The following is a 16,327-nucleotide window of genomic DNA, read 5'->3' as shown; positions in this document are numbered from 1 at the left end:
ACCTTTTAAATAATTCAGAACACGGCATTATGCAGGAAGGATTTTCCTTGTGTTTATCAGTCATATTCTCAAGTCAGTGTCATTAAACAAAACCATTTCAAGTAATGTGCCTTTATTGAGGATAACATTGGACACAATGAAGATTAATTAGCAGCGGCCACAACCACCACTGATGTCCACTGCCGCGTTTTCTTTAGCGTCACTGAGAGACTTGCATAAAGTAAACCTCTAACTTCAAATTACCATCATGACAATATCACATAGCTCCTTGGTAGTCTATGCAATGCAGGGGACATAACATCTCTAGATAGTGCTCATATAGGGCTGCCATACACCTGGAATTTCCCAGACATATCTAGGATTCAACTGACAAAAATAGGGAGGAATTTTCAGGAAACAGTTAAAATGTCCAGGAAAATCTCCGGAAGTGTTGATTTTTGGGTGACCCCATAGGTCCCAAACTTCTTACCAAAAAAGTCAACAAGTTTTATGTCCAGATTTTCACTTTTTGAAATATGGCAACCCTAGCTCATTTTCTGCCTGATCCTTTAGGATTACTTTTGCAATTATTCTAGGTCCGGCAATTGTCTGCAATTTGTTCAGAGCCATGGGAGGGGGGAACTCTAAATTTGAATCCAATAATGCATAACTTGTATGGCAAGCACAGCAATTACAAACTAATGGAGAGATGCAATGTTTAATGAAAGGCCATATTATGATGAAGATCAAGTATAGAAGGAAAACATGGTGGCCCACTGATACTTGTTTCTTCAGGCCATCATCTCCCACAAAATGGTGGTCAATGTCTCTTCAATGGCACCATCCTTTTCATTGGGGCTAGACCCAGTCTCCCCTTGATCTACACTTGGCTAAACTGGCACCTCCAGATATTTTGTGTTTTGCTAATGGTAGTTGTGGTCCAGAACATCTGGAGAGTAAGTGCTGATGTATCCCACTTATTTCCCCTGACTCAGTAGCACCATAAAGGTTTCTAGGACCAGCTTTGCCCGCCCAACAGTCAACCTTTACTACATTTGCCACTCATGAGTTCCTATTCTGCTGCCAGGGAGCAGGTCAGCAATAACTCACATGCTTCAGTGAAGTTGATTCTTTATTCAAAGAAACAAAACAGCTCCAGCCTAGTAAGCACAGCAACGTTTCCCAGTAGATCTTGCCGCAATGAGGAAGTTGTGAGGACTGAAGGTCCCCACATTCCCACAGCTCTCTAGGTCTCCTCCTCTCATGGGTCCTTCCCAAACAAAATGAGACTCAAACATCTTGTCTGTTTTTGCTCTGCCCTCTTCATACCGTGTCTGGTTCTGGGAGACGGGAGCAGGGGGGACAGGAGTTGGTCACAGCAGGAGAGGAAGACTTCCTGGCTTCTTCAGCAGCTTGACTCATGTCTGCCTCTTGACCCCACTCCTCTCCAGCCTCTGATTCTGAACTGCTCTCTGCCACAGCCACTTCCTGCTCACTAAACCCTGTTACCTTTTCAGCTTCCAACACCTCCTCCTCCAAGGCTTATCCCTCTTATCCCTCTGATCACTCACCGTTGTCCCACCTCTGATCCGCTAGCTCTAAGCCTTCTTCTGTTGGGGTTTCCCCAGCTGGTGCCTCCTGCCACTCTTCTGCATCCAGCCAGTCCATGACATCTGCTCAGCCCCTGGTTCCAGCTGCCCACTTTGCTGATTTTCTGGGTTGCCTGTGATCCAGCACCCTTGCCTGGCAAAACGCTCAGTTCTCTGTTTCAGCAAGAACCTTCGGCCTAGAACGGCACTTGAGCGGTTATTCTTCAAAGGCTCGCAAATTCTAGCATTAGATGTGGGAATTATTCCCACTTTCATTATTTGGCCAATAATATCAAGATGTTAAAAATCAGGTATGTTTCAATTAATGCTCCTCCTAATCCCTTCTTTTTCTTCAGATTATACGGATTAACAAATGTAGGCTGTCTTTACCGTCATGTCTTTTGCTCCCGGGATCAACTTACGAGTCACTTTTCTCTGCACCTTTTCAAGTGTTATAATATCTACCTTTCTGCAGATGGATGGAATGGTTGGCTGGTAATTGGAACAGGGCTGATGGCCTGTTTCCATGCCTCTGTATAATGAGGACATTTAACACAGCTAAGCAAATGTTTCTGTTTTTTTTGTTTCATGCGGCACTTTGGGGATGTGCGGTGTATCTGAAATTAACCTCCCTGACACAAAGGGCAATGACATCACATTTCAGAAGGGATACTGAACCGAGGAATAAGGAATTAAATTTACAAAGCAAGTCACTGAAACTGTAATCCGCTCCCTGCACAGTCTCTCGGGTGGGCCTCAAGTGAAAATTAAAGAGATAGGAAAAATAATTTCCCTTCAAACAGTGTCATCTCACAGTTGCATGGAATTCGAGGCAGAGGTGTGTTCTACAGAGAAGGGTCAGTAGTACGGAATGCCCAGCTGACCTGATCTGCAATCCTCGCATACAGATGTGTGGATTGGAACGCAGTAATACATTGGATCTCCCACTTCTCTGAATGTTGCAACACATTCCACTGCTCCAAAACAAAACACACACACACACACACACACACACACACACACGTGTGCATCAGATTTGGACATATCACAAATCCTAAAGCTACCATGAATAAATTCAGGGTTGAAGCATGGACCTTTGCTGCATTTTCAGGGCACTTTGGATCTGCTTCAGACAGATTCAGGGCAGATTCGGATGGTAAAAAGATGCAGGCATTGTGTCTGAAAATAACTAAAACACTTATCCCCGTATCAGGTAACTGCCAGCGTGGGGAGATCAAGGAGGGAGAGCTCTTCTGCGATTGACAGGTCTGACTTTTAATCAGAGGGGATGCTTATTACAAGGGATCTCCAATCACAGTGCTTTAGGGAAGTGATGTTGAAGTGATGCATCACCTCCTCCTAGCCTGTTCTTGGTTCTTTGCTGTTTCTGCTAGCGGAGATTGGTTGGAAAACGCAATAGCTCAAGTTCTTCTGTCTCTGTCACATGCCCACACACCCACTCCCTGTCAAATCAGCTGTGCATTTAAGTTTCTGTGACTTTGGGTGGCAGTTGAGCAGAATACAAGCCTAAAACTAGTTTGTTTGTTTGATTGTTTTTAAAGCATTCATCATTACCTAATAACCACCCACCCATTCTTCTTAATTTTTGCAGCTTATTTTCCTGTTGGACATCTTAATGATAGGCGTCATTTTGGTAATAAAGTTATTGACCACAAAATCGTTCGGAGGAAAGGAAATCCCTTTTAATCCCCCACTACAAAATTAACTTTAAAGGAGGCCTGCCACAGAAGACCTGTGCACATATTTGTCCTCAGTTTGGCAGGTTTCTCACCTAGGGATACCTCTCTCTTGTTTGCTGTTTTCATACAAATTGCCCACAAAACAAGAGGTAAGAATAAGTGAATCTTTTTGTGTTTTTATCTAGGGTTTGTTTGTGATCCACCCTGAGATCTACGGATGAAGGATGGTTTATAAATTTTATGAATATATAAATAAGCCAAAGTTGTAAAAGTTTGTGGGTGATTTTTGTTTAGGAAATACACTGTATCTGTCCTTCTGAAATCTGCCAGGATGCATCCCTTTAAAAGGAGCTGACATGTCTGCAAATTTCATGCAATCCTGCAAATAAATTATTAGTGCAAAACCCCCAGACCTATATTTCTGCAATTTAGCAGGCATGAAGCCTAATTTATTCTGAATCAAGATTCAGACCCTGAGGAAACTTTGTCAGCACCAAATAATGCTCTTTTCCAAGGCGCTGATTCCAGACACCATCCCTTTTAATTCCTGCCGGTTCTTGGGTATGGGGTAAGACTGGGGCCTGGTTTGCTATTTAAGGGCTCACCTCCGAACACTGTCAAAGTAGCTCCTGCCCTGCTTGGATCTCTTCCTGCAAAAGCTTGCTGTCTAGACCCAGCTCCCTGGAACCCACTGTTTCCCAGTTCCTTCTGAAATTTGTCAGATGACTCCAGCTTCAGCCGAGCTAGCTTAAAACTTACTTAGTGCTCTGCAAGTGATGCACCAGCCAGTACAATACAAGTGTTTGGCATGCCAATGTAAACTTGTAATCACATCTCTGTTTAGATTAGGGCACCTGCACTGGGTGTAACTTGAACAGGGACAAACATGCCAGAAATTGTCAGTAACTAAAATGACATTTAATTATACGATGTTTCTTTTCTGGTATTGAAAAAGTAAACATGTTTTCAAAACACTGAATAAAAAGCCAGTTAGTAAGCCAAGGAGAGTAGCATTGTTGCAGCTTCTGACTGGCTCTATGCCTGCAAGCCTAAGACAGAAAAGCGCATTCATCTACAGTGGTGCCCCGCAAGACGAATGCCTCGCAAGACGAAAAACTCGCTAGGCGAAAGAGTTTTCCGTTTTTTGAGTCGTTCCGCAAGACGAATTTCCCTATGGGCTTGCTTCGCAATACGAAATGTCTTGCGAGTTTGTTTCCTTTTTCTTAAAGCCGCTAAGCCGCTAATAGCCGCTAAGCCGCTAATAGCCGCTAATAGCCGCTAAGCCGCTAATAGCCGTGCTTCGCAAGACGAAAAAACCGCAAGACGAAGAGACTCGCGGAACGGATTAATTTCGTCTTGCGAGGCACCACTGTACAGAACAATGTTGTGGGATTTGAAGGAAGTTGGAGACATCATGTAACCACCAGCAGCAGCAGCAGCGAGCAAGAAGGGGTAAGTTTCTCAGAAGGAGCAGTCTGGGCAGTGATAACCTAGCAGCAGTGCCCTTTGGTTACAACACTTAATGTGCTAATGCATGTCAGTTGTTGTCACTGTGCACTATGATGTCATCCATCTCAGCAGTTATGACACAAATAGTGAAGTCACCCCACATCCCAAGAGACAGAGGATAAGGTTACCAGCTTTGGCCTTTGACAGTGACAATGGGAGGTAACAGAGAAGTGGACAACTAGTAAAGGATCTATACAGGAGAAAAGATTTGAGGTAAAAGTGGAAGGGAAAATACAGAAAATGTCGTGAGAGTGAGGCGCACTGTTTCAGTGTGGTGTAATCAATGGAAATGTGGAGGGATACGAAAATTGTTCTGTGCATTTGTAGTAATGGCAGTAAAGAAGAGTTTCCAAGACAATGTCTGATGTTTCTGTGCTCTTGAACCAGATTTGCACCAGAGTCTCCAGTAGTTAATAGGAATTATTGGTGATTTTGCTTGGCTACAGTGTTTTATGTGTATTCACCGATACGGAGTACCATCACCTCTCTCTTTTTTCTGCTACCCATGGAATACATTTTGTGCTGGCACCCATAGCACTTCTATCAAAATATGAGTATTGGCGTATCATTTTTAACCATCCCCCCTCCCCCAGTGTGGATGGCTGTACTGGGTTTCAGTACATAGTTATTTTAAAATATTTATAGTTTATGTTTCCTAAATTATGGTTTGTTTTAATAGGCTTTAACATTCTATTATATTGCCTTTTATTGTTGTGGAGGTTGGGTTTTATTGTCCTTTTGGTTTGGTTTCTTGAAAATTCAGTTTTCCCAGTGGCATTTTCAGACATTTTCTGCTTTACAATAATTTTATGTGAGGGACTTTCTTCTGTGCTTCCAACCTCAAAGCAGCTTTGAATGTTAAAAAAAAAAAAAAGGAGGGTGAGGCAGGAAGTGGGAGGGATTCCACTTCCTGTTTTGCACTTCCAAACATTTCCAAAGAGAAATGTTTGTACTTCATTCAACAGAAAACCTGAGAAACAGAAACAGCTCATATTTCTCACCAGAGGGTTAGGAGATTTATGACTTCTTTACTGATATTAGAGTATCAAGGTAGGAAGAGGAAATCCAAGCCATTCATCGTTTTCTCTTGGTTTTCTATAATGTCTGAAGGCTTACATATCTTCAGATAATAGTCTCTGACTTTTCTTCCTCCATTTTGCCCATATGCACCTGGGCCAATCCCTAAATTGGGCGGGGGGGGGTGGTTTACACATATACAGCAGGCTCCCCACTTTTGACTGCATCCTCAAATGGAGAAACAGGGGCATGGTTGGAGGGGGCTAGGCCAGAGATTGTGGCCCTGTGTTTCCTCTCACATGAGTCTAAGAGCATGAGAGATGAATGCCTGAAAAGAGCTCAAGTGTGATTAAGAAACTGAAGCCAATAAGTGCTCTGCAAATAGCTTCAGACTAGAATTACAGGGTATACTCAATGGTCAGGATTCCAAGGGGGCAGGGTTACTAGGGAGCAGAGAATATGTTTAACCACCACCACACTGATGTCAGAGTGTGCCTCTTTACTTTCTATTCTACATATGTGGCTCCCTTTATTTTCTGCTCTATAATCATGTCCTTCACTCTGCTCGGAGAACTTATGTGTTGCACTTGAGAATAAAGTAGAAGCAAAATGTGCCCTCCATGCCAACAGTGTGTGGTTGGGCCTTACTGGCAATGTCTTTTTTTAAAAAAAATATGTTTTTATTAACAATTTCAGCATAAGAGATTATCAAAACATATAATATTCATTATTCTCCCCCTTTCCCCCCTTCAAACCTTCCCTCCCCCCCCCGAGACTTCCCTCAGCTCCTCTCTCTGATTTTCTCAGAACATATTATTCTCTGCATGTTGTAAAATTATACATATCCTTACAGTATCTATCTACCATGTTAGGTAAAGGTACCCCTGCCCGTACGGGCCAGTCGTGTCCGACTCTAGGGTTGTGCGCCCATCTCACTTAAGAGGCCGGGGGCCAGCGCTGTCCGGAGACACTTCCGGGTCACGTGGCCAGCGTGACGAAGCTGCTCTGGCGAGCCAGCACCAGAGCAGCTCACGGAAACGCCGTTTACTTTCCCACCGGGGCGGTACCTATTTATCTACTTGCACTTTGACATGCTTTCAAACTGCTAGGTGGGCAGGAGCTGGGACTGAAAGATGGGAGCTCACCCCGCCGCGGGGATTTGAACCGCCGACCATACGATCGGCAAGTCCTAGGCGCTGAGGTTTTACCCACAGCGCCACCCGCGTCCCTATCTACCATGTTATCAACTAGTAAATTTGTGTATGTTTATTCAAAACCTGTTGTCTTTTAGATAAGTTGTAAAAAGCTCCCATTCTTCCTTAAAGTCACAGTTGTCCTTATCCCACAATTGGTATGCCAATTTAGCCAGCTCTGCGTAGCTCATCAATTTTTCTTGCCACTGTTCTTTCGTTGGGGTTTCCTCATTCTTCCATCCTTGTACTATCAAGACTCTTGCCGCTGTTGTAGCATACATAAATAAGTTCTTTGTTTTTCTTGGCAGGTCTTGTCCTACAATCCCCAACAGAAATGCTTCTGGTTTTTTTTTACAAATGTCATTTTAAACATTTTTTTCAATTCATTCTATATCATTTCCCTTTTTTTTAAACTTCTCTACATTCCCACCACATCTGATAAAAAGTCCCTTCTTTTTCTTTACATTTCCAACATGTGTTTGACCCAGTTTTGTACATTTTTGCTATCTGTACTGGTGTAATATACCATCTATACATCATTTTCATATAATTTTCTTTCAAAAGAGAACAACCTGTCAATTTCAAATTTCTTTTCCACAATTTTTCCCAGTCCTCAAATTGTATATTATGTCCTATATACTGTGCCCATTTGATTATGACCGATTTGACCTCCTCCTCTTTTGTGTCCCATTCTAGCAGAATGGGCCTTACTAGCAATGTCCCTGGGGTTGCTTGCACCTGTCTCCAGCAGTCCTTTCGATAGACAAACCCCCATTCTCCACACACACATCCCGTTCATCATTATGATAGGCATTTTGCTAGTATTGTAATGTACAACAATGGATTCTAACTAGCATTTACTATGTCATGTTAAGTGCAGGATTTGGAGACTGAACCGTCAATACATATCCTTCTTCGTCTGGCACAAAGTGATTGGCAGAAATCAAAATGAATAGAGGAGGGCTGTTGAATGAAAGACAACTCCTCTGCCAATGAAGGTTAAGTCTCCATAGTACTAATAGTCTTTTCGGCACTAAGACAGGCTGGTGTTTTGAAAACTAGGAAGCAGGATTTTCCCTCTTGCAGCTGTTGCAGCTAGCAACTATAAGGGAGCAAGAGGATTTAGTTCATGCCTGATGATGGACCAAAATCCATCCTCCTTTGCTGACAATGGCTGGAAGATGGAGCTGAGGTGCTTTGCACAACTCTGTAATATCCAAAATGAAGCAGGAAATAAAACAGTTATTTTTATCTTCAGTGGAATATTAGCTTAACACCCCCTACCCCAGGAGAGATGGCAGAACCTTGGGGGCAAGTGGAAAACAGGTGTCCTAGTTGAAGGCCTTTTGGGTTTGATGAGAGGGAGGAGAGACAGAATCCAAGACCCTTATCCAATCCACCCCTTAATTCTTCGCTTTGACTTGAGACCCCTTTAAGCAATGCCCCAGATACTTTCCTGAATCCCATAAAACTCATTGACAGTGGCTGTGATCAGAGCAACTCCTCTCTACAGAACATCACTTCTTCAGCTGCACAGCCCCATCTTGAGTCCTATCGTACTTACAGGACCGCCTCTCCTGGTATGTCCCGCAGAGGACCCCAAGGTCCATGAATAATAGTAGCTTAAAGGTCCCGGGCCCTAAAGAAGCCAGACTTGATCTCCTTCTGCAGGGCCTGTAAGACAGAGCTTTTCCACCTGGCCTTCAATTTGAATTAGCCTGATTCTCTACTCCCTTTTCCCTTTCCTTTTCTATGAAGAAACCCTTCTGGGACCCCATATTTAAACTCTTCCCTGGTCTCCTTGCTGGCCCTAGTAGGACCAACTTGGCCAGTTAGCCTTGGTGATCATTTGATGTTTACTGTCTGGGGTTTCCCCAAAATGATCCCTGAATTTTTGAATTTTATTGACATTGATGCTGCATTTATGTTGTATTTTATGCTGTTTTTATGCTGTTTTTAAGTCACATTTTAATCAATGTTTTATATTTGCTGTTAGCAGTCCTGAGCCCAGTTTTTACACCAGGAAGGGTAGGGTATAAATAAAAATTATTATTATTATTATTATTATTATTATTATTATTATTATTTCTTCTTTAGGGTTGGTTTGCTACAAAGAAAATGGTACACCTGTACCTTTTATACTTCAGGTGGGGGTTCACATGACTGAATACTCCCCTGTGCCATAAACAAGCAAAAAAAAAAAAAAAATCTACTGAGACTAAAGGGGGAAAAAATCACATTGTTAAGGAGGCTTCTAACCTTGCAATTTTCTATGCACAAGGATTAATAATAATAACCATTGTTATTGCAATAATTTATTGCCTGCCCTTCACCCTAAAGTCCCAGGGAAGGTTTCAGCAATTAAAACACAACATTAATATTGCATCATATTGTGTTTTAATATCAAACAGTTTAATTTCAAAAACAAAGTGGGTCCTAACAATATTCATCTCTAGTGTCAAAAGCCAAGTTAAAGAGATGCGTCTTCAGCAATGCCCAAAGCTGTATAATGAAGCACACATCTCTGTGAGAAAGTAGTTCCACAACTTACGGGCTGCCTCAGAAAATGCCCTCTCCACTCTTGCGGCATAAAATGGTACAATCTAGAAACAAGCTTATCACTTCAGGTGCTGTCTGAGAGAATCGGACCAAACACAACAGCATGCTGGGAAAGTGAAAAGCCTCCGATAAGCTTCCTTTTCTTCATTTGAAAATAGTTTTTATTTGATTTTGCAAGCGTAAAGTTATAACAATGCATATCCACCTTTAGAGATTTCTCTGAATCTCCAGACTTCCCATCACCCTCTCCATGGGTCTTATTGTCAACATTTTCAGCTGCATATTATTTCATTATTCATATTTTGTATCTCTCCATATTGTCCATAGTAATTGTTACATTACAAGTGTTGTTAAAATCCTGCCAATGTTTTCATCTGCTTGCAGTGGTCTCCTAAATAAATTATAATTCCCACCCCCCCATTCTTTCTTGAAGTTTTTGTCTTCTTGGTTCCTGAGCTTTCCAGTCAGTTTTCCAATTCCACATAGTCCAACAGTTTAATTTGTCATTCTTCTCTGGTAGGGTCTTTGTCTTCTTTCCATCTCCAGGCTAGTGGCATCCATGTGGCTGCTGTTGTATACATTAAAAGTCATCTCCTTTGGGGTGGCAGTACCTACAATTCCTAATAAGAAAGCTTCTGGTTTGTTTGTTTTTAATAAAAGTTATTTTAAATATTTTTTTTCAATTCATTATATATCATTTCCCAGAACGCTTTCATTACCTTAGACGACCACCACATATAATAAAAGGTACCTTCTTTTTCTCTACATTTCCAGCAGGTATTTGTACTTGTCTTATACATTTTTTGCTAACTTAAAGTAAAGGTAAAGGGACCCTTGATCATTAGGTCCAGTCGTGGCCGACTCGGGGGTTGTGGCGCTCATCTCGCTTTATTGGCTGAGGGAGCCGGCGTACAGCTTCCGGGTCATGTGGCCAGCATGACTAAGCCACTTCTGGCAAACCAGAGCAGCGCACGGAAACACCGTTTACCTTCCCGCCGGAGCGGTACCTATTTATCTACTTGATCTTTGATGTGCTTTCGAACTGCTAGGTTGGCAGGAGCAGGGACCAAGCAACGGGAGCTCACCCCGTCGCGGGGATTCAAACTGCCGACCTTCTGATCGGCAAGTCCTAGGCTCTGTGGTTTAACCCACAGTGCCACCCGCGTCCCTTTGCTAACTTACTAGGAGTCAATTACCACCTGTACATAATTTTCATATAGTTTTCTTTCAGCGTACAACATGCCGAGAATTTCAAATCTGTTTTCCATAACCTTTCCCAATCTAAAAGTTGAATGTTATGCCCCAAATCCCTCACCCAGTGTATCATTAGCCTCTGATACGCTTTCAAGGAGCCTCGGATTTTCGAACCCTACTGCATGAACTCCTTTTACGACATCACGATCCAGCTCCTTCCTAATTTTAGTACACCTTGTGTTTTACTTACTGTTGCGGGATGTCTTATGAAAAGTATCTTGAGGGGGGTTATTATTTCCTTCCCTGTTGGAGTGGGGGATAACTGATGACCCAGTTTCATCCCACAAGAAGTGACCCTTCTGAGTGGTTAGCTTTTAACTTGTAGAGAAGACAGCTTCTGCAAACTGCCTTCCGAGAGCTCTAGAAAGATATGCCTGTATCAGCAACGGGATTAATTTAGAACCTGGATTTGAATCTCTTGGGCAGTTAATAACAGTCAAATCCACTGAGACAGCATGGGCTCATTTGATTTCATAATCTCACATCTCTTTATACCCTGCAGAAACTTTACATTGTTTTGCTAAGAAATGAGGAAGCGTTTCAAAAGAGATCATCACAGGGGAAAATAAATCCACTGAGAGCAGAGCCATGTGGATCAAGGTGTTTTTACTTGGCTACTCACCTGATGTTTAGCTGATAAATTGATGGTTGTATTGAAAGGAATTTGCACAACAATAATGTGTGCCCTTTCATAATTTAACAGATGATAGCTACCACTTATTGCTGAAAGGAAAGGCCATCTTTAATATTATATATTTAATTTCCTGGTACAGTAACACACCAGAACCAAAACAGTATACACCCTCCAACATTTCTCTGATGAAAATAGGGGCATCCTATTATTATTATTATTATTATTATTATTATTATTATTATTACTACCGTATTTTTTGCTCTATAACACGCACCAGACCATAAGACGCACCTAGTTTTTGGAGGAGGAAAACAAGAAAAAAAATATTCTACATCTGGGATAGCTGCGCAGCCTGCATTCGCTCCATAAGACGCACAGACATTTCCCCTTACTTTGTAGGAGGGGAAAAGTGAGTCTTATAGAGCAAAAAATATGGTATTATTATTATTATTATTATTATTATTATTATTGTTATTATTATATTTATACCCCATCCAACTGACTCAGGGCAGCTTCCAACATATATAAAACCATAAAAAAATCTTCCCCATACAGGATTGCCTTCAGGCGGCCTGGGGGTCAGATAACTCCTTACTCTCCAACATTTCTCCGATGAAAATAGGGGCATCCTAAGGAAAAGTGGGGCATTCTGGGATCAAATCAGATGACTTCTGTAAATCTGGGACTGTCCATGGGAAATGGAGACACTTGTAGGGTCTGAAACAGCTTCAGAAATGCAAGCGTATTTTTCAACTAACTGGTAAACTGAAAGTTGCTATCACTGATTAGTTTAATAAGCCAAGGTATGCATAGGCTTTGTGTGCTCGCATGCAACACATTTGCTCCCACTTCGCTTCATGTGAGCAAGGAAATAAACTAGGAAGCCGCAATTAGCCATAGCTTCCTGTTAGTTCCAAACAAGGGACTCTGGTCGATTGCCTTCTAAACAAGCCAGTCTCAGAAGCTCCCTTGACAGCTGCTGGCTCGATTCCTCCCAGAGGACAGTCTGACAGGCTACTGTCAATCTGATGCAGCTGGCCCAGAAACTAGCAATACGCGTATATTAGCACATTCCTGTAAGAGCCCTGGGAAGGGAAAGCAGAGCTTAGATTTTGGGACTCAACACAGAAAAGTTTATTAAAAGGCAACAACAGCGAAATCACCTTAGCTACTGAGTATGGAGTTGTGAAACCTATCCCAGAAGAGAAGCAGGGTGGCAGTGAGTCAAGGCATGTGACAGTGTGGCAATGCCTAGATCAATGAGGGAGAGGGCAGGATGGTGAGGAGAAAGAGATGGAGGTCTTTACCTATTCTTAAACTGCATAGAGAAGTGGGGATCTGGATCGTAAGAAGGAAATCTGGTGTTCTTAGGCTACTGTAGGCTACTGGGCAGGATCAAAAGGGCTCTGAGGGGATCTGGTGGCCCCTGGCCCCAGTAGGGCATCCACTGGGCAGACATGCAGGCAGATGAGATGCAAAGATGGGTATCCAGCTGGAAATTTCAAGAGTCAAATCAGACAGTGTGTCTATGAGCAGGACTGCTCTCAAAGGCAGCCTAAAATCCAGAAAAAGAGGATCAGGGCTGGTGAGGAGTGCAGCCTTGGGACAGGGCATGGGCAGAAAGAGTGCCAAAGGCTGATTAGAAAGGCTCCTGTGACGTGCTAGGAACATGGGCTTGGGAAAGCACATCTTTGTTTGAGACTCTGTCCTGCCATTTGATGCCTCGGCCTCAGCCCAGTATACCTGAAGGAGCGTCTCCACCCCCATTGTTCAGCCCGGACACTGAGGTCCAGCTCCGAGGGCCTTCTGGCGGTTCCCTCACTGCGAGAAGTGAGGTTACAGGGAACCAGGCAGAGGGCCTTCTCGGTGGTGGCACCCACCCTGTGGAACGCCCTCCCGTCAGATACCAAGGAAATGAACAACTATCTAACTTTTAGAAGACATCTGAAAGCCGCCCTGTTTAGGGAAGTTTTTAATGTTGATGTTTTGTTGTGTTTTTAATATTCTGTTGGGAGCTGCCCAAAGTGGCTGGGGAAACCCAGCCAGATGGGTGGTGTATAAATAATAAATTTCTATTTCTGTTGTTGTTGTTGTTATCATCATCATCATCATCATGCCCAGCAGTGTGAAACAGGGCTGTGTTCTCACCCCAGCTCTCTTTGGCATATTCTTCTCCCTGTTGTTCTCATATGCCTTCAGCTCAACTGAAGACAGTGTGTACATCCATTCCAGGAGTCATGGGGGTCTGTTCAACCTGTCTTGTCTCCACGTCAAGACAAAAGTGTGGCAGGTTCTTATCTGAGAGATGTTGTTTGCAAATGATGCAGCCTTGACAGTGCACTCTGAGGAAGCTCTGCAGAAACTCATCAATTGTTTTGCCCACGCCTGCATGGACTTCAACCTCACCATCAGCCTGGCGAAGACCAACATCCTGGGTCAGGATGTTGCCAGCACACCACACATTAGCATTGGTGAGCACAAGCTTGAGGTAGCCATAACCAGCAACCCTTCCATTGACAGGGCTAGATAAGGAAGCAATACATGGTTGGTTCATTTGCATGTGCTTAGACTTAGTTACAGGCTGATTGCCAGGCTTGGCTCCATTCCCAACATCAACGCTCTTGGATCTCCTTTCCTTGATTCTTGAGACTCGCTTTGATCCATAAGGAAGTGATCTCAATAAATCACTAGGTCAGAGCTGCGTTTTTAATGTATACAAATGTTTTGCAGGGAGACAATACCTTAAGGGTTAAGGGAAAATGGAAGCTGCGGGAAGTCTCATCTCAGAGTTCCCAAATTGTTTTGTCGAATTAGCTTTCTATAGGTGAGGAACATTTACAAAGATTTAACCTTCTTTGCCCCATTCAAATTAAAGACACCTGCTTTGAAACTTGGAAAATGTAAGGATCAAGTCTTAACACTGACTGAGGACTTCTCTGCCCTATTACAAGTGGTTTGAAGATAAGTCTAAAACAACCATAAAACAGGGGAACATATGGCAAGGGAAAACACTATATGATATATTGAAACTGCAGTAATGTTTTTCTACGGAGTGATGTTTCCTTTAATTTCCTAAAGTATGCTAGGAAGCATATTAATGTAACAAGATAGTCACATTATGCCAGCTCCCCTTTTATTACCAATTTAATGATGTACCCTGCTAATTTGCTTCTCATATGTACCTTGTGCATAGAGGTCCAGTTGGCTTATAGGAGAATAGCAATGCTGTTGTTTTTATTGGGCCTGGATGGGGGAGTTGGAAACAGGTATTAAATCAAAGGATGCACATTTATAACCATGTGGATCTAATTAAGTCTATGAGTAAACTTTTGAAAAAATAAAAGTCCCTTTGTTGATGGCATAAGGTGCATTACAGAAGGTCTTCCTTTGCTTTGCTTTGTTTTTCTTTTGAAAGAGGGCAGATTCTTTTTTCTGTTTGGCAATATTGCACAGTCTGAAGAGCAGTATTTTAACTTTATTGATATACCATTCATCCCAGGCTTGGTTCCAAAGACATTCCCACCACCCCAGTGTGAAGGTTTCATAGTGATGATGCACTCCCCACATCTTCCTTATACTTTGCTGTTTCTAGAGTGCTGAAAGTAACTAGGTGCAATACCTCAGAGGCTGCTAACCTGTAGTCCTCCAGATGTTTTTGGACTCCCATCAGCTCCAGCCAATGTGGCCAATGGTCTGGAGAACCAATGAGAGTTTTAGTGCAACAGCACCTGAATCTGTGCATAAACAAAAAATAAGAGCATAAGAGCATAAGAATATAAGAATAGCCTGTGGGGTCAGGAGAGTGGCTCACCTAATCCAACATCCAGATACCTGTGAGAAACCAGCAAGCAGGATCCAGACCTCCTGTAGTTTTCAGAAGCACTATTGGCCTCCAGTTTGTTGACATGGCAGAGCAAGGCAATCATGGCTAGTAGCCATCAATAGCCCTCTCCTCCAAGAATTTGTCTAATCGTCTTTCAAAGCCACCTAGGTTGGCGGCCATCACTGCCTCCCTATTAAACAAAGCAGATGCACAAGGGAATGGAGGACAAAGGTAGAGGAATGGTGGGCATCTTGAGAATGTAAGTTCTTACCAGGCATTTCAATCCACTTAGGGAACACCTTGCTGGTGTTCTTGCTGGGAGGAAGCTGTCTGTGACCTCTGATTGATTTTCTTGATTCTCTAACCAAAGTGTTCTTCCTCTCACTTCTAGATTTGCTGCAGTGGAAGGGGAAGGAAACTCCATGACACTGATGGTCCTTTAGCTGACAGCTGTGGTACCAGGCCCCTTGCTAATGCTCTTGCTGGCCCATTGCAGCTGCTCCTGACTTCCTCGTTGGTGGCTGGAACCAGATTTCCTCTTGCCTGCACTGCAACCACAAGGCAACAGTGATATTGACAATTCTAACTAGTGCTGTTTCAAAAATTCCTCCCCTACACACACACAGACACACACACACACACACACACACACACACACACAAACTGATACCATTCACTATCAGTTAATGAGAAAATAAATTATGTTTGGGAAGAAAGGAAGCGAAATTCTTATTGTTAAAGTGCATACAGTGGTACCTTGGGTTACATACACTTCAGGTTACATACACTTCAGGTTACACACTCCGCTAACCCAGAAATAGTGCTTCAGGTTAAGAACTTTGCTTCAGGATAAGAACAGAAATCATGCTCCGGCAGCGTGGCGGCAGCAGGAGGCCCCATTAGCTAAAGTGGTGCTTCAGGTTAAGAACAGTTTCAGGTTAAGAACAGACCTCCGGAACGAATTAAGTACTTAACCCGAGGTACCACTGTATTTTTGTTGCTTTCGAGGCTGCCGGAGCATGTTGGTGAGTGTTCTGCAAGTAATCTCACCAGCAGTCTGTATCCTACAC

General features: G+C 42.9%; 2 long non-coding RNA genes across 5 annotated transcripts; one reads left to right on the top strand and one right to left on the bottom strand.

Moving 5' to 3' along the window:
- Positions 1-4,752: 4,752 nt before the first annotated feature.
- LOC308478247 lies at positions 4,753-15,983 on the top strand. Of its 4 annotated transcripts, none has more exons than XR_013986963.1 (5): positions 4,838-4,990; positions 7,863-7,985; positions 11,303-11,400; positions 13,634-13,905; positions 15,649-15,983. It is a non-coding gene; the product is annotated as an uncharacterized lncRNA (long non-coding RNA). The 4 variants fall into 4 exon arrangements; XR_013986964.1 differs by having other exon boundaries at positions 4,839-4,990; positions 7,868-7,985; XR_013986965.1 differs by lacking the exons at positions 4,838-4,990; positions 7,863-7,985 and having other exon boundaries at positions 11,260-11,400.
- Positions 9,285-11,187, bottom strand: LOC308478256. Its single transcript, XR_013986983.1, has 2 exons — positions 10,991-11,187; positions 9,285-10,166 (listed from the first exon to the last, which is right to left on the bottom strand). It is a non-coding gene; the product is annotated as an uncharacterized lncRNA (long non-coding RNA).
- Positions 15,984-16,327: the final 344 nt, after the last annotated feature.

The sequence above is a fragment of the Podarcis pityusensis genome (genome assembly GCF_964106645.2).
Source record: "Podarcis pityusensis genome assembly, chromosome: 5".
Classification (NCBI taxonomy): domain Eukaryota; kingdom Metazoa; phylum Chordata; class Lepidosauria; order Squamata; family Lacertidae; genus Podarcis; species Podarcis pityusensis.
This window is presented reverse-complemented; position numbering and strand designations above follow the sequence as displayed.